Raw genomic sequence first — 25,000 nt, forward strand, 5'->3', positions numbered from 1 at the left:
TTCCAAATAAGTCAAAATTATAGAAGTTTGGAATCACTAAGATCTTTTAATGTTCTGAAATCTTCTACTCACCAAGGCTGCATTTATTTAATCAAATATTATTAATAGCTGTTTTCTATATGAATATCTAGTAAAGTGTAATTTATTCCTGTGATCAAAGCTGAATGTTCAGCATCATTACTCCAGTCTTCAGTGTCACATGATCCTTCAGAAATCACTCTAATTATATGAGGATTTGATGATCAAGAAACATTTATGCCTATTATCAGTGTTGAAAACTTCATATTTTTGAGGAAGCTGTGATACTAAGTTTGGGGTTAGAGATTTAAATGTATAAAAAGAGACTGTAGGTCATTCAGGTCTTTTATTCAGACGTGCGAGTGAGTCTCGGTTACCCTGCGAAAGAGAATCAGAACATGAGGACAAAGTCTAATTCTTCACTTTCATTAATTTATTTCTATCCCACTGCTCTCCTCTTAGGGACATGATGGAGGCTGTGGTAAACGGCACAGAAGGTTCTCGAACACTCTTCTTCAGTCACACGTGATCATGATTTCACACACAAATACTCTCAAAGACTCGTCTTGTGTAGCCTAGCTTTTGTTCCTTACTTTGGCCGAGAGCCACTCGCTCTGACCTTAATACTGCAAATAACTTTACTGACTTTTACTGAGTAATACATATCTATTTAATCACAAATATAACACAGAAAAACAAAGATAAATTGTATGAATGAATATCTGAGATCCATTCAATGTTCTCGTCACAAATTTGATTCATGCTTGCTATATAATATTTGGTATAAATTAGAAACTGCCATAACATAGGGCCTGCTTTGCTTCTAATCCTATTCGTCCTATTTATTTAAAATAAAAAGGACCTAGAACTGAGCCCTGTGGGACACCATGGTTTAAAGTAGCTTGAGAGGAAGACAAACTCCCAATACAGACGGGAAAGTTTGTCCTTTGACTTTTCCGTCTGTATTGGGAGTTTGTCTTCCTCTCAAACAACTTTAAACCATGGTGTCCCACAGGGCTCAGTTCTAGGTCCTTTTTATTTTCACATTCTTTGGCCTCAGTTTTCCCGTAAACACAACTTTTCTTTTCACCATATTGATGCTATTGACCTATAGTTGTCAAACCACTCCACCAGTTGAATGCATCATCATCTACCTTCCACAATGCCTTCACATTGGCCTATTATTGAGGTATAATCCATTTCATATTCATTCGCAATATGTACGAGGCAGTCAGAGAAGGGATTGTGGGTGGTTTGTGGGTGTGCCGTCTGACACTGAGAGAGACAAAGAGAATCAACAGAAAAGAAGTATAAACTGTTTCTCTCTGTTCACACAACACTGCACAAATACAGGCTTTGGCGCGCAGACATGTTTAATTGCAGGCCTGCTCTTATTGTAAAGGCTATTTCACACGCATGATGGTAATTAGATGCACATGACCAACGCTCTGAGATCCATTCTTTAGCCCTAGACTGTTTGTCATACTGGAATTTAGTCTCCTGCCATCACAAAGCCGTAATCAATGAATCAATCAGTGCTACAAAACACCATTTCAAGTGAGGATGTGACAAAACAATAAGCTTCTGTACAAGGAAGTGTTGTGCTGGAATACCTTTCATCCAATGGAGCGTAAACTACCAACAATTCACAGATGCAATCCATTCAATCACACTCTGCATTCTGCAATGTTAATGCCAACTCGTGTTCAGGAAACTGTGATATAATATCCTTTTACAAAGTTGTTCATTACTTATTCATTTTTTTTATGAGTAATTCAATTTAGTATAATAGCATCACTATCAAGTCAAGTCAAGTCACATTTATTTATATAGCGCTTTTTACAATACAGATTGTTTCAAAGCAGCTTCACAGAGATAACAGGAAAATAATGCAAAAAGTTTGTTTCCTGAAGAAAATAACATCACAGTCCAGCTTAAGTAAGCTCAGTGATGTTTCATAATGCATTTATATATATATATATATATATATAGCCGCTCTGGAGAAAACCGTGATGTCATTGTTCAGTTCAGTTCTCATATAATGGTGTCAATGCCGGCAGATCAATAATATTGTTGAATATTAAATTAAATGTCCCCAACTAAGCAAGCCAAAAGCCAAAGGCAATAAAGATGAAAAAATGCAACAAAGGCGACATCTACAAATGCTGGTGATTTTGCCCATAGCAGAAGGAAGGAGTTCAGGGATTGAGCATCTGCTGCGCTGGCTCTTGGCGGAGGTTTGGACTTTGAATTTGGACAAATCTCTATATTCCTTCAGAGCAAAACATCCACCGTATGAGACAGTTTGGAGCAAAACTAATTCAGCAGAAGCCGGTTCACTCTGTACGCAATCTACACAAACTAAAACTAACGCCATTCATCTCGCATTTTTAACATTCTTTGTAGAAGTTCAGTGTGTGTTTTGGAAATGAATCTCTGTAATTGTTCTCTATGGCTTGTGGTTAAAAGAAAGACAAGAGCATTACCATAATTTGAGAACTACAAATAGACCTCAGCCACACACAGAAAGGAAACCACAATGTCCCAGTCACAACTTGTTGATTCATGTTTATTGGATAAGTTAGAAACTACTATAGCACAGGCTCTGCTTTGCTTAAGGTAACCAGATCCTATCTGAAGGAGGACAGAACCATTTCTGTAGGTTTTGAAAACGTGTCTTCCTCTCCAGCAACTTGGAAGAACTTAATTCGAACACCAAATTCAGCTCTCTTTAGGGGTTTTCACAACCTCTTCATAGTTCCTAGAGCTAATGGCAGAAGTACCCACTTGTTGGCACCACAGGAACTGGGAACGAATGTAGTGCTAGTAGTGCATTTGGTGGAACTAAATTAGCTCCTACTTCAGAGTACGGTATTACCCAGCACAACAGTGAGGTAAGTGTATGTTGATTGGTCGAACACACCGCCATTTTTAAAAAGCCATGTAAACGCACACAGTTTACTCCACAATAAACATACAGAAAGCCCCTTTTCACATCTATTTGTGCTTGTATGGACGCATACACACACAATTATGTCAAAATGTCCGTCTCGGTGAGTATCCAGGTAAACACAGTCGCTTATGTCTTAAGTGAACGTAAACAGCTATGATGTGTATCAGTATATTGGATCCGTGCATTCAGTCTTAAAGTGACGGTAGCCTAATAAACCTGCTGCTGTCTGTGTCATTAGTGTTATTCAAGTAACAAAATACAAAGAGAAAACCACTTATGTAGCTTCAACAAAAATTTATTATATATATTTATATATTTATACAGTGAAGACTATGTGTCTTCTATGTAACTATATGTATTTTACATTTGGTTATTCAATTTCTGTCCCAGAATGCTGTTAGAAAAACACAAAGCACTGTTTATTTGATGTGTAACTTTGTTCTCTTGTATTCATCTATGCTTGTAATTTGTTTATTATTTTCTATGCAGATTCACTCCCCTACAAAATCACTCCAATCATTCTGGAATGACTAATTCTTTACAAATAGAGCTATTCAAGTCATCTGGTGAAATTGTTTTCATATCACAATCTATATCACAGAAAAATAAAAAATCACAATGTCAGTTTTTTCCAATATCGTGCAGCCCTTAAAATCTTGTCTTAAAATCAACTCCATGCTAATGACTCACAGATGTAAACCACTCAAACCAGGTAAACGTACAGTATAATCATCTACTCTACACTATTACAGCATGGAAGAGGTTAAATATTGGTTGGGGAGAAGCCTGCTTCATGATGATAAGAGGGAATGCGTTATATCTGGCCCTACTAAGTCAATCAATGAGATCTGCAATTGATCATCTTCCATTTTGATTGATGCATCTCACCATGTAAAAATAGCATAATATACTTGCTCTTTCCTTGTCCTTCACAACTGTAACTCTCTCAGTACCATCTGCCCGGAAACCCTTCCAGAATGCAGATGCCACTCTTCTGACAGACAACAACAATGAGGATAATATCACACAAGCCCTGGCTTTTCTCCATTGGCTTCCGTTCCAGTACGCAATTGAGTTTAAGGTGCTACAGTTTGCTTTCCTTTACATGGCTGGCTTAACACCACAATATATTGCGGGGGGGTTTTTCAAGCCTCTGAGATATTCAAGTCAAAATGTTCTCTGTCTGTTAGTGTTGTAGTCAAGACTAAACCAAGACCAAGAACAGATTTTGTTAAGACCAAGACAAGAAGACCAAGACCATGGCAGGGCGAGACGAATCAAGACCAAGAAAAAAAGAAGATCTCATACAAGTACTTTTTTTGCAATCATGTCTTACATTTTTGGGTGCGTTTGTATTAATTTTGGTAACATTTGTGACATAAATCCGCATTAAATTCTGACCCGGCAGAACAGTAACAAACAAAATTATGTTAGAAATAAGTTGCATAAGCATAATAAGTTGCAAATTGATTGCATTTGAAGCAGGACATCTTACATCCAACCACATTAGTAATGTTAAATAAATCAGGCAATGCACTGGCAATCTAGTGATATTCCCGTAGTTGTGGTCTTGACCGGTCCTCTTAGTCTGAGACCGAGACAAGAAAATGATCTCAAGAACAAGACCAAGACCTGTCTCGCGTACTACACCGCTACTGTCTAAATCCCCAATTCTGGAATAATCATCCACACATTATATTAGGGATGCTCCAATATCAATAATTTGGCCGATACCGAAAACCGATACCCATTTATTTTTGAAAGCCGATAACCGATATATTGGCCAATAAATATAATTTATATATATAAATATAATTTTTAGAGCCTGATTAAAAACCAAAAGTGTGCCCCCAAAAAAGTCATGACCAAAACACACAATTATAATGATGTTCTCATTATAATTTTATGTAGCCTATATGACAGACTTGTGCTCTGACCCGCAATTCAAAACCATCATGGTGAACAGTGCGCATCTGAAGTGTCTCAGCTGAAAGAAATAATACATTATTGATCTGATTTAATATATCGGCCACATTTCCTTACCGGGCCGATAACGATAACATTAAAAATGAACATATCATCCCTACATTATATACATCAGATCTTATAAACTTAAATAAAACATTTATATTTAAAGAAAAACTTGAAATTGAAATAATAAAAAGAAAGAGTAAAGAGAAAGCAGGAAAATATGAAATTAAGGGATTTGGTCCAGGACATTGGTCGTAGATTGAAAACAGAATTGAGTCGTACACACAATTACAAAACAAACACGCCACTATCATGAACTGAACAAATAATCATTTTCAAACAACTTTCTGCACGATGCAACTTATAAAATAAAAAATGTTTTTGTAGACTTTTCCAGTCTTGAGTGGATCAGTGTGCGGTCAGCCACCCTTCTTGTTCATTCTTCAAACAACTTTCTCAAAAACAATGATGCAACCACTCAAACCAGACCGGCCGAGCTCCACACACCCACAGTGTTTACAATGACTTCCAAAGTCGACCTACAAATGGCTTACTTATTACTGCTTCTTCACATAAAAGTGGGAAAGAAGAAGTATTTTAACATCAAACATAGAGAAGAAGAAAAAAACTCTTCATAACCTAAAACCCACAATTAGGATTTTAAACCCAAGTTTTCTGGAAAGCCAGCATTTTTCTAAGTTTAAGGTATGAGGGGTTGCAGAGCAGGAACACATATCATCATCTCTCGGAGTAATTACAGGCTGTTCCTCTGTGTGCTGCGGGATCGAGAACCAGCTTCAACATCAACTTTACTTTCCTACCACAGATAAAGTTCCTGCAAAACATCACCGTTAATCTAAAACCTTCATGGCACAATGATAGATTTTAGAAACAACAGCACTACAATTCCTTTCTGCGTCAGAGCTGTTCTCTGTCTGAATCTGCCATGTTCAGTCCCTCGTCAGATCCAGTGTTTACAGAGACGAAAGTGAACCCAAACCACACGAAACACTGGAGTTAAAAGCAGAAAGCCGTCAGAGAACACAGCAGCAGTGCCTCATGGGATCCTGGGACTGAAGCGCACACCATCATAACATGCTTTCCCCATTCCTGCACGGACACTGTGCACGGACAGTTATAAAAGTATCAAAAAGACTGAATGGGATTCTATATAGAACTCTAGAGTTCGTGTCTCTGTTTTAAACAACACTTCAGGCCAATGAGGTTCTAATAAGGAGAAACGTTTCATACTTTCATGTTTAACAGGTTATTTATTTATTTTTATAGTATGTTTACGGGCGGTTTAATTCATAATATTTAATTGAAACAAAATTAGAAATAAATTAAAACAAAATGGATTAATAAACTAAATCCATAAAACGATTGTAAGAAATGACAGCAGATCATGTGACCGGTGGACAGCAGATCATGTGACTGGTGGACAGGTGGACAGCAGATCATGTGACCGGTGGACAGGTGGACAGCAGATCATGTGACCGGTGGACAGGTGGACAGCAGATCATGTGACCGGTGGACAGGTGGACAGCAGATCATGTGACCGGTGGACAGGTGGACAGCAGATCATGTGACCGGTGGACAGCAGATCATGTGACCGGTGGACAGCAGATCATGTGACCGGTGGACAGCAGATGTCAAGTCAAGTATATTTGTATAGCGCTTTTCACAATACAGATTGTATCAAAGCAGCTTCACAGTATTAAATTAAAATAAAACAAGGTTTGTTTCTAGTGGAATTTATTGATTGATAAAATAAAATTAAAGGGGGGGGTGAAATGCTATTTCATGCATAGTGAGTTTTTTACACTGTTAAAGAGTTGGATTCCCATGCTAAACATGGACAAAGTTTAAAAAATTTAATTGCACATTTGAAGGAGTATTTCTGTGCCAAAAATTGTCCTTCCGGTTTGTCACAAGTTTCGGAAAGTTTTTTTTCGAGTATGGGCCTGTGTGACGTCAGATGTAACGGAATTTCCTAATATGGGTCCTAAGGGCACTTCTCCGGAAGAACCGCGGGCGCGCGCACTCGTAGACCAGAGCAAGAGAGCGAAAGCAGTTCGCCATCAAAGCGCCCTGCCCGGCTTTTGGGAAGTCAATGTCACCAAAGAAGTGTGTTTTTGGTTGCCAGGGCAAGACAACCCTGCACAGATTCCCAAAGAACCCAGCGTTAAGGGACCAGTGGATGGAGTTTGTTTTCCTGAGCATAAACGGAGTTGTGTAAGGCTGTTTGTTCCCTGCATTTCGACGATGATTGTTTTATAAACAAAGCCCAGATCGTCTAATGCTTAAGGATCGAGCAGTCACAATGATAAAGGTTCGGTGAGTAAAACTGCTTCTAATCTATTGTCTCTGTGTGTTGTTAGCTCGGCGCGTTAGCACAGCTTTAGCTTCGCCCACACGGCCCGCCTCCAGCCGCTCGTTTTTTTCCGGAAAGACTCGGTACTTCCTATCTTTCTTAATATAATATAATAAAACTAAAGACTTTTTGGAGATATGAAGGATGCAATACTACTCTATAGGTACTCAAGATTAACAGGAGATTGAGTGAAAATGAGCATTTCACCCCCCCTTTAAATATCCCAAAATATCCCCAACTGAGCAAGCCAAAGGCAACAGTGGCAAGGAACCGAAAAACTCCATCAGGTGACCTAATGGAGAAAAAAGAAAACCTTGGGAGAACCCAGGCTCAGTCGGGGGCCAGTTCTCCTCTGGCGTTTATGAACTAGATGCCGGATTGTAGTTTGAACTGTAAGATTAAAATATTATATGAATGCCTGGCTGAAGAGATGCGTCTTTAATCTAGTTTTAAACTGGGAGAGCGAGTCTGAGCAACGAACAGTATCAGGAAGACTATTCCAGAGTTTTGGAGCTAAATGTGAAAATGCTCTCCCTCCTTTGGTTGATCTGGATATCCTAGGTATGACCAAACGCCTCGAATTTATTTGTCCTTATTTGTGACAGATGTCCTCTTTAGTAAGGAACGCCATCAAGGTTTTTCTCAGATATTTCCTGGAGCAAGTGCCAGATGCTGTAACGCTCTGGGCTTCATAGAGGACACTAGCTGGAAATATGGTCTTATTATAAAGCAAGGACAAACAACCATCAAGCAGAGGACAGATTGAGACTCTTCGCCATCTTTCAGTCCCACATGGGAAGCCAGTCGAAAAGTGTGTGTTAATGTTGTGGTTTCAGTGGGGCTGTTTGGCTCTGACACATGTCAAGGTCAGCCTTGAACTCAATCTCAGTCCACAGACCTCCAGCTTTATCTGACTAACACAGAGCAATCCCGAGCGTTCCTTCCAGAACTCAGCTGATATACAGCCAATCACGAGAGAGAGAGTGAGGACAAGCCGTCAATCATGCATTCAAACTTCTTTAGCAAACTTACATCTATGAACAAAGATATTTTAGGCATGCAGATGTAAAAATGTCGAATACATTTTAAGGCAAAATGGATGGCTGAAAAAATGTTTGCTTGTTTTCTTCTAAATTAAATATATTTGCATAATGCGTATGAAATTAACAGCTGAGAAGCTTGTTCTTTAGCACACATTGTACTATGAATGAAGAATTTATGTAAAAAAGTCAACAGAAAGACATTAACACAGATTGGACTAATGCATAGTGACATATTTGCATAATGCATATGAAACTTACAAAGCTGAGAAGTTAACATAATGGAACTTATGAATTGATTTATTCAACAGCTAAAATATTTCTTTTACATTTTTTAATTTGCATTAAAATATTTTTCAGATAGCATTTTAAATCACCATCCCCTGGTCGCTCAGAACTTTCTAAAATGTGTGTGTGTGTGTGTGTGTGTGTGTGTGTGTGTAAACCAGACTTATTGTCAAACTGGAGCAGAGCTTTGCTACACAAGCCCTCGGGAACACGCTGAGGAAAGCAGCCCTGCAGGATTATTCCCGGTCTAAGATCAGGATCAGGAATCCTGTGAGGAAAGCTGGAGTAACAGCAATGACACTAAAGTCAGGCTTGACTTACATCAACACAAGGTGTGTGTTTTACTGCACATTCTGCCTTTGAAATGAGCAGAAGATAAAGTACCTCAGAAAAACAAAACAATAAAAAATAAAAAAATAAAAATAATAATAATTTAATTAAATTGTATAAAATATACTATATAAATTAAAATAACTGTTTCTACAGTAATATTATAATATATATAAAAGCACATTTACATTTACATAATTGTAATAATTGAATACATAATTGAATTTACATAAACCCCACCCCCGGGAACGCGATTTATAGATTATAAAGACAGAATATGCTAATCAATGACTAGAAGATAACTACACATCAGCTTCATAAATTCATCAACTAACCATTCAGAAACGTCCTGTTGCTTCTACATATTGTCACTTCTTCTCGAGTCTCTCCATCGTTGTCTGACTCCGGTTTGAACATAAAAGGCTAAAAGTTTTTGAAATGTTCAGTGTGTGTGTGTGTGTGTGTGTGTGTGTGTGTGTGTGTGTGTGTGTGTGAGGTAAAAGGACACCAGCTGTTGAAGCTCCGCCCCCTGTGCCGGGAGCAGCAGCTGATTTGCATTTAAAGGAACAGACACAAAATGGTGCGTTTTTGCTCACCCTCAAAAAGTGACGACTTTAACATGCTATATAAAAATATCTGTGGGGTATTTTGAGCTAAAACTCCACACACACACTCTGGGGACATCAGAGACTTATTTTACATCTTGTGAAAAGGGCATTATACCACCCCTTTAATAAAAATATATGTATTTATTAAAAACAATTAAATAAATGTATAAAATAAAAAATACATTTTAAAAACAAGTTAAATAATTGTTTCTAATGTTTCTAATTATAGTAATATTATAATAAATTATATATATATATATGTATATATATATAATCCTGACAGCGACTCACGAATGGACATATCGCAGGAAATGTCTGTCAGCCGTTACATCACACACATAATATAAATATATATATATATATAAGCATATATAAAAGAAAAAGAAAAGAAAAAGAAAAAGTACCTAAAAATGTAAGAGGTACAATGTAATAAAAAATAATGAATTTAAATAAATAAATGTGTATATTATGTTTCTGCTAAAACATCTTCAGCAATATTATTATAATAACAATTATACTGAAGAAAAAAAAAAGAGTATGGTTTTGAATGACCATCAATAAAGAAACTGTAGTTCCAGTGTCTACCAGCAGGGTAGATCATTCTGGCATCGGCACGACTCCTGACAGCGACTCACGCGGACAGATCGCAAGAAACGTCTGTCAGCCGTTACATTACACACAGAAATATGTATTTCTGTATTGAGCAGAACCGTGTTGGCTTATTTCAACAGACACAAATCATGCAATCTCCATTAAAGGGAAATGAATTCGGAAAGCAATTAACATGAAGAACGCAGGGTAATTGAAGCCAAATTGAAGTCTTTCTTCTCCTCTCCTCTCATCTCACTCCGTCCATCCCTGAAATCTGACAGCCTTTGAGGGCCATAAATTTGACTTGGATCCACAACCTGTAATTCTCACACAGTTCAGATTACTCCTGCGTTTGTTGCTCCGAGCCGATCTCCGGCTTGACATTTCTCCTGATAACAGCATCCCGGCTGTCAGAGTTCCCAACACCGGAGGCTGAAAGAGCAGGAATGATGGAAGAGAGAGAGAGAGACTGACGTTGATGATTTACGTGTGGATCCGTGGGGATTTCAGCAACGGATAACCTAATCGGACCCGAGGCTTAGCGGCACGATTGCATTACGGGCCGTTTCAAAGGGGCCCTTTCTGCTGCTGTTGTGCTTTTCCCGGAAACGCTTTGTGAAGCAGCGATCAAATCTAATGAGAAGGGCCCGCTGAGGGGCCAATCGACCCCGACACAAACCTGCTCGCAGCGAGAGAGCAAGAGAGAGAGAGAGAGAGAGAGAGAGAGAGAGAGAGAGAGAGAGACTCTGAACTGGACCAGAAAAACACATCCTAGGTTTGATAAACAAGCCGAGACCGAGTGTCTGTGCTATAAGCTCCTCAAGAGATTAAAGGAAAAATGCTTGCATTACATTTCTTGACACCAAACACACTCTCTCTGTTATACAGTAGCATAATATGCATTGGGTCATTTAAAAAACATCAAAAGATATGAGGTATAATCCACAGACTATAAAACTGAAACTCATTTTCAGCGTATTCAGGGCCGGATGCGTTCGAGTCTTCAGAGTTGTCGTTTGATCCGGGTTTGTACCGAGGGGCCAGAGGAGACGAGTGGAGGCCAATAACTCCAATTCTGGATATAAGTATCAGTATAACACATACTATTAAATTACTTTATTGTGAATATTATTTGATATTGTGCACATATTTCCGAATATATTGTGTATTTTACACTTATTTTAGCATCAGATGCAATAGTGCATTTGTGGATCAGTATGCACTGATGAAATTCAAGAAATGTCAGGATTATATTTCAAACCAAAAACAAAATATTAGAAATTATTTATTACAAAGAAAATGGAGCCTATTTGTTGTGTTTTGTTGTGTTGTGTTGTGTGCATTTATGCATTTATTTATGAAATTATGAAAATTGACCCAAATGTAAAGGAGAACTTGTATTATCTATCAATATTCGTCTTTAACTCTCTACACACCCCATGTGTTTTGCTTATCTAATTTATTAGCAACCAAAATTAAGCCTCCATATAACACATTTCATAAGAGTGCATCGAATTTCACACAGCTTGCAAGCAAAAGTGATTTTTATGTCACTTCGAGAAGTTGTTAACGGAGCCATTGATCATGTGCCACGAGTCATTCATCACAGACTTGGGCTGAGCAGAGGAACACGACAACACATGAACACATGGACACGAGGACACGAGAACACATGAACACGAGAACACATGGACACGAAGACACGAGAACACAAGAACACGAGAACACATGGACACGAGAACACGAGAACACATGGACACATGGACACGAGAACACGAGGACACATGGACACATGGACACGAGAACACGAGAACACATGGACACATGGACACGAGAACACGAGGACACATGAACACATGGACACGAGGACACGAGAACACAAGAACACGAGAACACATGGACACGAGGACACGAGAACACATGAACACGAGAACACATGGACACATGGACACGAGAACACGAGAACACATGGACACATGGACACGAGAACACGAGGACACATGAACACATGGACACGAGGACACGAGAACACATGAACACGAGAACACATGGACACGAGGACACGAGAACACATGAACACGAGAACACATGGACACATGGACACGAGAACACATGGACACATGGACACGAGAACACGAGGACACATGAACACATGGACACGAGGACACGAGAACACATGAACACGAGAACACATGGACACGAGGACACGAGAACACATGAACACGAGAACACATGGACACGAGGACACGAGAACACAAGAACACGAGAACACAAGAACACGAGAACACGAGAACACGAGAACACATGGACACATGGACACGAGAACACGAGGACACATGAACACATGGACACGAGAACACATGGACACGAGGACACGAGAACACAAGAACACAAGAACACGAGAACACAAGAACACGAGAACACGAGAACACATGGACACATGGACACGAGAACACGAGGACACATGAACACATGGACACGAGGACACGAGAACACATGAACACGAGAACACATGGACACGAGGACACGAGAACACAAGAACACGAGAACACATGGACACATGGACACGAGAACACATGGACACATGGACACGAGAACACGAGGACACAAGAACATGAGAACCGAGAAGGACAACACGAGAACAACACGAGAACACGAGAACACGAGAACAAGAACAACGAGAACAACATGTGAACATGAGAACAACACGTGAACATGAGAACAACAAGAGAACAACACGTGAACATGAGAACAACACGAGAACAACACGAGAACAACACGAGAACAACACGAGAACAAGAACAACGAGAACACGTGAACAACAAGAGAACAAGAGAACACGGGAATATGAGAACAACACGAGAACACCACGAGAACACGTGAACAACAAGAGAACAAGAGAACACGGGAACATGAGAACAACATGAGAACACCACGAGAACACGTGAACAACAAGAGAACAAGAGAACACGGGAACATGAGAACACAAGAACACGAGGACACGAGGACACAAGAACACGAGAACCGAGAACCGAGAACGACAACACGAGAACAAAACGTGAACACGTGAACAAAAAGAGAACAACACAAGAACAACACGAGAACAAGAATAGGGCTGTGTATTGGCAAGAATCTGGCGATACGATACGTATCACGATACATGGGTCACGATTCAATATATTGCAATATATTTCGATACTGTGCATAAGGCGATATATTAGGATTTTTTAAAAGTAAAATATATTAAAAATATTTTAAAAAAAGACATGATGTGCATAAAAGTCAAAGAAGTTTACTTTAGGTAAACAATTCAGTACACAGAAAATCAAACTGCCAGTTTGGGATTGTGGTTTACAGGTTCTTAGCGAGCAAATGTTTATATGCTCAAGTAGGCCATAATAAAAGAAAATAGGTACTGCCCCTGTCACAATACAAAACAACAACGTGAACTGGACGAAAATGAATGAAAGTGGATGAAAGTGAACAAAATAAATGTGTCATATTGAAATCAAGTTTTATGTGATAAAAGATTTTAAAAGAACTGGACGCGCGAATGAGGCGAACCGCGCCGCACTAAACGCCTCGTGCCGCAGGACCCCCAGACGCGCGTAAACGCGTCTTTGCATTGACTTAACATTGCAATCACTCGCGCCAGATGCTCTATTCGCGTTTGATGTGAACGATGCACGCGATTACATTTAGAAATAGACTAGCTTTGTTTCCAAATGCACCAAGCAAAGATATCCTTTCAATTGTATAAACTTTTATAAAACCAGCCAATATAATCACAATAAACACATCCAAAATGAAATATTTAACAAAGGCTATATAACAACTGCGCAACGTCTAATTTGTAAACAAAATGATTTACGCACTAAATCCAGCATAAACTCCGGCACAATTTGCATATGTTTAAACTCTCAAGGTAGACGTCACATCCCGAACCTCACAGCAATTGGCTGCCGACTGCGTTTTTCGCTTGATATTTGTATAAAGGAACTGCCCAACTTTTTGACGCTCTCGGTCGCTCTCAACGCTTTCTCCGGTCCGCTGTCAATCCTAAAATGTCCAGTGGACACGCACCGTTATAGGCGAGCCTGGCGAGGACACTAGTGGTGCGTCTCAGCATAGCTATCTAGTGGTAGGGATTTAAACAACATAAACGTGAACCACTGTCTTACGGTCTTACCATGAATATTTTTGGACGTAAAAAAAAAAAAAAATCGATCTTGCGTTTTTGAAAATCGATACAGTATTGCAAAATAAAATATCGCGATACTCAAGTGTATCGATTTTTTCTTACACCCCTAAACAAGAACAACGAAAACAACACGTGAACATGAGAACAACAAGAGAACAACACGAGAACAACACGAGAACACGTGAACACGAGAACACCACAAGAACACGTGAACAACAAGATAACAACACGAGAAGAACAAGAGAAGAACACGTGAACAACAAGAGAACACGTGAACATGAGAACACATGAACACATGGACACGAGGACACGAGGACACGAGGACACAAGGACACGAGGACACGAGGACACGAGGACACGAGGACACTAGAACACGAGAACCGAGAACGACAACACGAGAACAAAACGTGAACACGTGAACAAAAAGAGAACAACACGAGAAAACGAGAACAACAAGAGAACAACACGAGAACAACACGAGAACAACACGAGAACAACACGAGAACAACACGAGAACAACACGAGAAAACGAGAACATGAGAACAACAAGAGAACACGAGAACAACAAGAGAACATGTGAACACGAGAATAACAAGAGCACAACACGAGAACATGAGAACAACACGAGAACACGAGAAGAACACGAGAAGAACACGAGAAGAACACGAGAACATATGAACACGAGAACAACACGAGAACATGAGAACAACACATGTACAAGAGAACAACATGAGAACAAAACAAGAGCACGTGAACACGAGAACACGAGAACACCAAGAGAACAACACGAGAACAACGAGAGAACAACACGAGAACACATGAACATGAGAACACATGAACACATGGACACGAGGACACGAGGACACAAGAACACGAGAACCGAGAACCGAGAACGACAACACGAGAACAAAACGTGAACACGTGAACAAAAAGAGAACAACACGAGAACACGAGAACAACATGAGAACAACAAGAGAACAACACGAGAACAACATGAGAACAACATGAGAACAACACGAAAACACGAGAACATGAGAACATGAGAACAACAAGAGAACACGAGAACAACACGAGAACTAGGGATGGGCATTCGATTAAATTTTCTTAGTCGATCGTCGGGAGAATTAACGATCGACTATCGATTAATCATTAATATTTTTATATTGAAATTCATTATTTCTTCAACTTTTTATAAATTAAAAATGCAATGAAAATACAAAAATAGTTTGTTTGTCCTCGATGAGATCTTTATTACATGAAGATCAACTTGTGGCAGTGAAACTGGACGTTCGGTAGACTTGAAGATATGCCCTGCAGATATGCTCTAAAACAGCGGAACCTGCAGCTGCGAGCCGGCGTTCTTGAACAGAGACCCATGCATGGCCACTTCATCCGTTTTCTGTGATCGGATAGCTATCCGATCGTTAAAAACCAGGTGTAAATGCCCTCCGAAACGCATTCGAGACGGATTTAAACCCGATCGCTCAAACCACTTCAGGAGGAGATCTGAGACGCATTCCAGACGAAACTGGACAAGAGTAAATGCATCTGGTTGTTGAAACTACATATGTAAATTTGACTTATCCCAAAAATGCTAAGAAATAAACATGTGAGAGCGTTTTATAGGCCTAGGCTATATGTCATGTTATAGCCAGATATGACGGCGTTAGTGGAACACGCATCACAGATGAGCATCTATTCATCAAGCCGACGTGCAAACTATCGCAAATCAAAGTGAAAGTCATTCATCAACACACAATCATCTTCATTAAAAGTAAAGAACCAAAATGATCTTACCAGGGCTGTTGCCACAATATTGTTGCAGTCTTTGATTTAGAAATTATCGCTGATGATCAATAAAATGCAGCTCATATCAGTTGCTTTCGGACGTGCAACAATTTAAATATGTAGCGCGGGAATTCAAGATCGGATTTATATCCGTTTTGCAAAAACACATTTATATGACCGGGTGTAAATGGAATCGTTTTGATAAATCAGATAGCTATCCGATCTGAGAAAACGCATGAAGTTCCCATAGAACTTCTGCACCAGTCCACTGATTTCTGTTGAGAAAGATAAGCATGTTGACATGATCTGGGATCAGATGCGACCGCAACCTGGTGACAGCCAGTCAGCCGCTGAAAACACCCGCTCTGAGGGGACTGACGTTGCCGGGATGCACAGGTACCTCCGCGCTAAAATCAATTCCATTGCTTCAAGACTCACACTACGCAACGCAACCTGCATGATTAATCGATAACAAATAAACGTGATCGACGAAATTCTTAACGATCGATTATCGATCGTCGATTAATTATGCCCATCCCTAACGAGAACAACACGAGAACATGAGAACAACAAGAGAACACGAGAAGAACACGAGAACATGTGAACACGAGAATAACAAGAGCACAACACGAGAACATGAGAACAACACGAGAAGAACACGAGAAGAACACGAGAACAACAAGAGAACAACACGAGAACAACACGAGAACAACATGAGAACAACACGAGAACACGAGAACATGAGAACAACAAGAGAACACGAGAACAACACGAGAACACGAGAAGAACACGAGAACACGTGAACACGAGAATAACAAGAGCACAACACGAGAACATGAGAACAACACGAGAACACGAGAAGAACACGAGAAGAACACGAGAAGAACACGAGAACACGAGAACACGAGAAGAACACGAGAAGAACACGAGAAGAACACGAGAAGAACACGAGAACATATGAACACGAGAACAACACGAGAACATGAGAACAACACATGTACAAGAGAACAACACGAGAACAAAACAAGAGCACGTGAACACGAGAACATGAGAACAACAAGAGAACACGAGAACAACACGAGAACAACACGAGAACATGAGAACAACACGAGAACACGAGAAGAACACGAGAATAACACGAGAACGCGAGAAGAACACGAGAAGAACACGAGAACATATGAACACGAGAACAACACGAGAACATGAGAACAACACATGTACATGAGAACAACACGAGAACAAAACAAGAGCAAGTGAACACGAGAACATGAGAACAACAAGAGAACACGAGAACAACACGAGAACAACGAGAGAACAACACGAGAACACGAGAACATATGAACACGAGAACACGAGAACACGTGAACGCGAGAAGCAGAAACACCCGCGACCCTCGACCTCACAGCGACTCCTGCTCGCAACACCGGGAAGTAAAGCATCATGGAGCCGAAGCTGCACATCATTTATAGAGGATCTATTCTGCGGTTTCCCTTCTTCATCTGTGTTTACTGTGTTGCTGTTGCTGTTTGATCATGAAGAAGCTCCAGTTCTTCTCTATATCAGTGTCAGTGTTTCTGAACTCCTGAAACGCCTCCACTGTAGTCTTGAGTTTCTTCCTGGAACGAACACGTCACAATATTCCTCATTATAATAATTAATACGCAGAATAAAGGGGCAGGGCCTGGTTGAGTTAGTTAGTAGTGTGTTAAACTGGTGGTTATGGTAAGGGGCGGGACATTTCCCAAACACAGTCGAAGCGCTCGACCAATCACAACACACTGATCCAGCCGACCAATCAGAGCACAGTGTGCTTTTCAGAAGGAGGGGCTTCATAGAGACAGGAAGTAAACAGAGCGTTATTGACAGACTGGGAAGAGAGGAGCCGCAACAATGGAGAATATGGGGAAAATAATCAACATTCAAGCAGGAAAACCTGTTCTAGGAGAGTAGAAAACAACATCAAGACTTGTAATAGGGCTACTTTAAATTTCAGCCTGAACACATTCTTGATCTTCTCATTTAGACGGACACTTCGTTCTGCTTCTTTCCTCAGTCTCGTGACATCAGCTAACCGAAGCGCTATTCTCTCGGCCAGAGACCCCGACTGGACGCGACTCAAGAGGATTACAGCACTATTAATACAGCACAGATATTCAAGATTAAACACCAGGGTACGCTTGACAAAATCCAATTTCCTTTCACCTCGCCGAAAGATTTGAGTTTGAATTTTAGAGGGAAAACTGAGACAGAAGCAGGGAAAAGAAAATGGAACTGTGGATATATGTATAATGCGCACTCATATTTCAGCATATGGTGTGTGTGTGCTTCACTCTTATTTTAGCACCTTTAAATATGATGGATTATACAAATATTTTTAATGCATTAATTATACCGGTAACACTTTACAATAAGGTTCATTAGTTAGCATTAGTTAACTACCTTAGTTAACATGAACTAAGAACAATTATACTTCTACAGCATTTATTAATCTTAGTTAATATTAATTTCAACATTTACAAATACTTTATTACAATCAAAGGTTGTATTAGTTAGCATTAGTTAATGCATTGTGAACTAACATGAACAGCTGTATTTGTATTAAATAACTAACATTAACCAAGATTATTGCTCATTGTTAGTTCATGTTAGTTAACACATTAACAATTTTAAATAATGAATTTTATTGTAAAGTGTTACCATTATACCTTATAATGCATTGTATTATCACATGAATAATTGCATCCACAGTTATAATACATTATAATAGTTGTCTAATCATTGTTACACCTTATAATGCATTCTAACACATGACAAACAACTTAAGTCAGATGTAACAAGAAATCTGCAATAATATACAATACAATGATTTATGAACAGATATAATGCATTATGAATACCTTTATAATGCATTTTATAATTGAAGTGTTACCAACATGTTTTTCATGCAAAGTCTTTAGTGGTGAAATGCATGCATACTTGGGATTCGCTCAGTTGTTCTAGCTCTGTTACTCTGAGCTGCAGCTCAACAGTCACTGTGTACGACAGGAAAACGAGCATGAAGTGAGAGAGGTCAGCGTGAGGATCTCTTGATTACAAGCGGAAACAGTATGACCTCAGCAGGACCTCAGTCGACCCCTGGAGAGAATCGAGAGAATCGAGACGAGACGGGTGGAGGCACACATCCACGACACGGGGCTTTCCAGCAACCTGCGCCAAAGAGGATTCTGGGAAAAACATGATTTGCAATGCATCGGCTCAGAATGAGATGAAGTGGAGCGATCCGTAAACGATCAGCGTGGAGATGCTAGGAGGTGTGCTAACCGCTAACAGCTAACCGCTCCCTGTCTATTTCAGGGTGCAAGATTGGACTTGCCCAGTCAAAAGGGATTGTCAGGGAGTTGTAAACACTTCCTGTCAGGAAGAGAGCACTTCCTTAATCCTGGAGCAACAGCATTCAGACGACTGTTTTCCAGTCACGTCTCTGACTTCAGCCACACCGAAACTACCAGATGAAAATGACTAAATCAGTATCATTACCTCTTAAAAACAGCATGCGTTCTGATTGACCTCTAAAATAGGGTTCATGGCATTGGAATCTTCTTTCAAATGTCCATTATAACTAACAAGCCTGTGTTTGCTTTATTTAAAGTAAGATCCTCCCACGCAAGCTCAAATAAAACAGCAACATTATGCCTTATTACAGGCTGAACGCCGGGATCAGAGAGTGTGTTATTTCTCCCACGAGGCCCTCGTCCGTCTCACCTTTACTGTAATATTCCCAGAGACGTTCACACCTAAAATAGTGTTCATGGCATTGGAATCTTCTTTAAAATGTTCATTATAACTAACAAGCCTGTGTTTTTAAAAAATCTATTGGAATCTATTTCAAAGTTTGCGTTCTCGATCACCAAACACTGTTGGTGTGTAAATGAACGGCCAGAACGCATTAAAAGTGTTAGCGGCCCCTAAGTTAATAACTAATGATGTTTGCAAGGGAAGTGAATCAATCAAACTAACTTTATCTGGACAATAACTTTATTCTAGATCTGCTGTAAAGCCTAAACAATCTCTGTTACTGTAATCTCCTGTTATCACTGTAAAGCTGCTCTGAAACATCTATATTGTTAAAGCGCTGTATAAATGAAGGAGACTCGACTGACTTGTTAGTTTTATTTAAAGCAAGATCCTCCTACACTTCCACAGGGATCAGAGAGTGTGTTCTTTCTCCCACGAGGCCCTCGATCGTCTCACCTCTACTGTAATATTCCCAGACACTTTCGAACCGTGAGGAGGAGAAGTCGACTATTGCAGGGCAAGAAGAAGAGAAGAGAGTAATTATGTGGATGGACTGAGAAGCGCTTATGCAGTCGCAGGCGATTGAGTGCGTGTTCCTGACCGTACATGGAAGAGCAGACCAGGATTTCATTAGTTTCTTTTTGACCAAAGTGTTAAATTAAACATTTTTGCCCACTGGTGAAGAAAGACAAAACCCTGAGCCAAGGTCTAACTTTTCCTAGTTTAACGACAGGAAAAATGGTCGACGCTCCAGGCGCTGGTCTAAGAGGGTCGCCTCTATTCTCTTAATGAGTAATGGGTGTGTTTCGGGTGTAACGTGTAATAAACCAATCAGAGTCTCGTCTCCCATTCTCTTTAAAAGCCAGTTGTGCTCGCGCCATGGTGGATTCGCTATTTACATGGAGGAATTAGCAAGCGGAAAAACTGAACGCTTCTCTAGCGCGGAAACGGATCTGCTCGTGTGTGTGTGTGTGTGTGTGTGAGGTTAAAGGTTAAAGCGAGACCATCTACGGGACAAGCCGAATTCCACCATATCTTTATGTAAACAATATTAATCTTTTACATTGTATTCCTTTTTTTAATTTTTATATTTGGCATATTTGTGTGCTGTTGCGCGTCCCTGTGTGTGTAATAAGCAGTGTGTGTGTGTGTGTGTGTGTGTGTGTGTGTGTGTAATAAGCAGAGTGTACAGGCGTTGTGGACCCGTCTATAGGCTCATATTACTAACGCACTATAGAGGTCGACCGATATGGGTTTTTTCAGGCCGATGCCGATCTTTCGAAATCCGGGTCGGCCGATGGCCGATTATGTGCTTGTTTTTAACCTCTATTTGAAAGATAAAATGTAACACAAATAATTACTTAAAGCAGCACTAGGTAACTTTTCAACCTTCATAATATATTTCCAAGACTCTTGTGATGGTACATCGACTTACAATAGGTTGAATGACACGTCTGCCATAGCCTGACGGGGTCTGTATCGTTTTTAATCGTACTTTTAAACTTCGGGGTTCGGGTAGTAACCCGAGCACAAAAAGAACTACAAAATTCGACTGCTTTACGGCATAGGCTACCTCACTTCCCCCAACACGTCCTCACATGCTGTTGGACTTGTAAGTATATTACTTATATTGTATATCACTCGGACAAGCTTTCACTCGTTGGTGTGAGCTAAAAAGCACCTGGCGTTCTTGTTGATGGATTAGTAACTTAGACATCTTCGGAGGCTAGCTGTGCTTGTTCGATGTCCGACGATTGTAACGCGTTGTGTTTATTCCCCAATCGACTACCGTCCACACAGCATTACTTGATAGACAAAAATAGGACAAGAATGAGCATCAAACAGAAACAACCCGCTTACGGGGTGTTCGAGGCGCACATACAATATAGACTGTGCCGAGTCAGTTAAACAGGGCGCGCACAGCTCTTAAAGGGGACACACCTTATTTCCACTCGTTACAGCTTCCATCTGACTGAACAGGGACCGGTGTACAGGGGGGGGGGGGGGTATCAGGCCGTGAGTGAAGAGACTGCTCTGCGTGAGTGGCATTTACGACAGTAACGTTAAATACAAGTAGTCCACAGCGACTCTAGGGGTCGTTGTTTGACCAAAACGGAATTCCTGCCTAGTGTGGCTTTAAGATAGACAAGATTTCTCAACAAAAACATTTATTGAACACTTGACCAATCTGCACTTGTACAAAAGACAAAAAGACCTTGAGATATGTTTGGTAATTGTACCTGAATGAATTGAAAATTATTTTGCTACATTTCAGATTAATATATTTGTTTTCCTTAACATTTTAATTAACAGTAACTTAAACACTTTGCAGTTTGAATGATGTCCTGATAAACAAAATGACGGAGTATGTTGTTATGTTTCCACTGTTCGATCGCATCTGCGCCACACACACACACAAATATAAGTAAACACTTTGCGACTTTAAACACACGCGACTTTTCAATCGCGCCCGCGCCCCTCTCTCCCTCACACACACACACACACACACACACCATATTCCAGCATTGCAATCTTTACATCGCAGCCTGCTTCAGAGCTAAGGCGGAGCTACAGATTAGGTGTCCCTAAAGAACCCGCGTATCTAACAGTAGTTCCGCATTACATGAATTAATTTGCACGCGAGTTTTATTTATTTTTATCCCATGTATTCTCCGTGTAAATTTATACACCGAACCGTGACGCCCGTACCGTTTCGGTTCAATACGAATACATGTACCGTTCCACCCCTAGTCTACAGTGAAATACAGTCACACATTACACTGTTTGGCCAGCATTTTAACAGTGTTTAATCCAGCTACTAGCTAACGGTATGCTAAAGTTAACTGCTGACTAGCGTCACGTTTCTAACGTCAGTTTTCAGAGCATCCAAGAGAAGCACAGGCATAACAGTAGCACCGAATTGAAGCACAGAAATCCGCATTGATATTCGGTCCGGTAAATAATGGTCGTTAAGGCACCAGTGCCGTATTAGCTCCGGGTCTGTCTGTAGCTACCCAACCCTAGCGACGACGATGCTAGCAAAGCAAAGCCAGTCTTTTACTAACCTATAGTGCGTTGGTCATTTTTTTATTACTTATTTCGCTGCATTGAGTGACAAACCTCTCAAATATAAGACACACAAAACAGAACAAATAAAAGTCTCAGACTCTCTGTCTGTAATTGCAAAATTCTTGCTTACTTATTGTGACATGATAGCAACCCTTCTGCTGTGCTAATGCAACCTCAACTACGCTATCAATATCCAAAGTAGCCGAACGTCATGTCGCCTATTCATTTTTTCTCGAAGTTGGCAGTAACATATCAAAAGGTTTTAATTAAATATAAAGGAGTTTTCTCCAAGGAACTTATCTCCTTCCTTAGGCACTGGATGAGGTCTGCTCACTCCGCTGGAGAATGACTCTAGGCGCGTCGAACACGTGTTCCACAACAACAACAACACTAGGCTGCCCACAGATGCGCCCGCTTAATAATCGGCTTGATACACTCGATATTGGCCGATGCCGACTATGTTAAAAAATACAAAAAATCGGCCGATTAATCGGTCGACCCCTAACGCACTCTTTAAATAACAATAAAAACATTGAGCCGTTAACCAACTGAAACCTGGTATAAAGTCAGTCTATTCCAGTTCCTCAAAATAGCAACGCTCCAACAATACGCCTGAACACACACCTGAACACACACCTGAACACACACCTGGTTCTCAGACCAGCCGCTCAGGGGCCACAGATGAACGCAAATGCATTTGCTATTTAAACAACGTGACGCAGGACGTGAAAATGAAAATTGCATCAGGCAGAAAGAAACTAGCAAAACACACTTGTGGCGCTGCATTGCACTGAGTGTGTGATAATAGAGCCCTGTGTGTTTGTGTGTGTGTGTGTGTGTGTGTGTGTGTGTGTGTGTGTGTGTGTGTGTGTGTGTGTGTGTGTGTGTGTGTGTGTGTGTGTGTGTGTGTGTGTGTGTGTGTGTGTGTTAGAGCGCTTAGTCTTTATCCACGAAGCTGGAGTGAATCAGGATTGTGGTCCTGAATCATGATCATCACGGCTGTAATTATGAGTTCATCAGTTCCACAAGCTCGATCCCACGACAGATTGCACAGTGTCTTTCCTCTACTTATTCTGTGCGGTGCATTTTGCATACGGACAAAAGCTGCATTATTGTCAGTAAATTAACTTGACACATGATCCTTCAGAAATCACTCGAATATGTTTCCACAGAAATATGAAGCAGCACAACCGTTTTCAACACTGATAATAATCATAAATGTTTCTTGAGCATCAAATCCTCATATTAGAGTGATTTCTGAAGGATCATGTGACACTGAAGACTGGAGTAATGATGCTGAACATTCAGCTTTGATCACAGGAATAAATTACACTTTACTGTATATTCACATAGAGAACAGATGATCTACATTATAATAATATTTCACTGTTTTACTGTATCTAATATTAAGTATATGCAGCTTTGGTGAGCAGACGAAACCAAAAACAAACACTTAATTATTCGAAACTTTTGACTGGTAGTGTACGATAATAACTTCAGAAGTGAGAATAAGGTTCATCCGTCATCTCGTCTCGTTCATCGCCTTATATAAGTTCTCTAATGTTCACAAAAGGAAACAGTGTCATGTTTAATGAAATATCTCTGTCAGATAGAGTGTGTGTGTGGGAGGGTGTGTTCATCCAGACTCACAATCGTGAGCCTGAAACAGTCGAGTGGATGTGTGTGATGCTGCCGTCTGTCAGTGAGGTCAACCGCCTCGTTCAACTATTCAATTAAAGAAAAACCTCTCACACACACACACACACACACACACACACACACACACACACACACACACACACACAACTGAATACATACAGTTACCATAGTTACATATAACTGAACCGTTTCAAGCATTCATCTCCTTCATTATAGGCACAAAATCTACAGTTTCTCTAAAACAAGATGTATTTTTACAGAAGTTTCCAAAACTATTAAATGCCACAAATGGAAGTAAAATTTATACTTGAACAA

General features: G+C 40.1%; 1 protein-coding gene across 1 annotated transcript in view; it reads right to left on the reverse strand.

Moving 5' to 3' along the window:
- Positions 1 to 25,000, reverse strand: part of shf (Src homology 2 domain containing F) — a 150,056-nt gene that overhangs the window by 119,241 nt on the left and 5,815 nt on the right. The window lies entirely within an intron of this gene.

Source organism: Scardinius erythrophthalmus, assembly GCF_964197995.2.
Source record: "Scardinius erythrophthalmus genome assembly, chromosome: 8".
Classification (NCBI taxonomy): Eukaryota; Metazoa; Chordata; class Actinopteri; order Cypriniformes; family Leuciscidae; genus Scardinius; species Scardinius erythrophthalmus.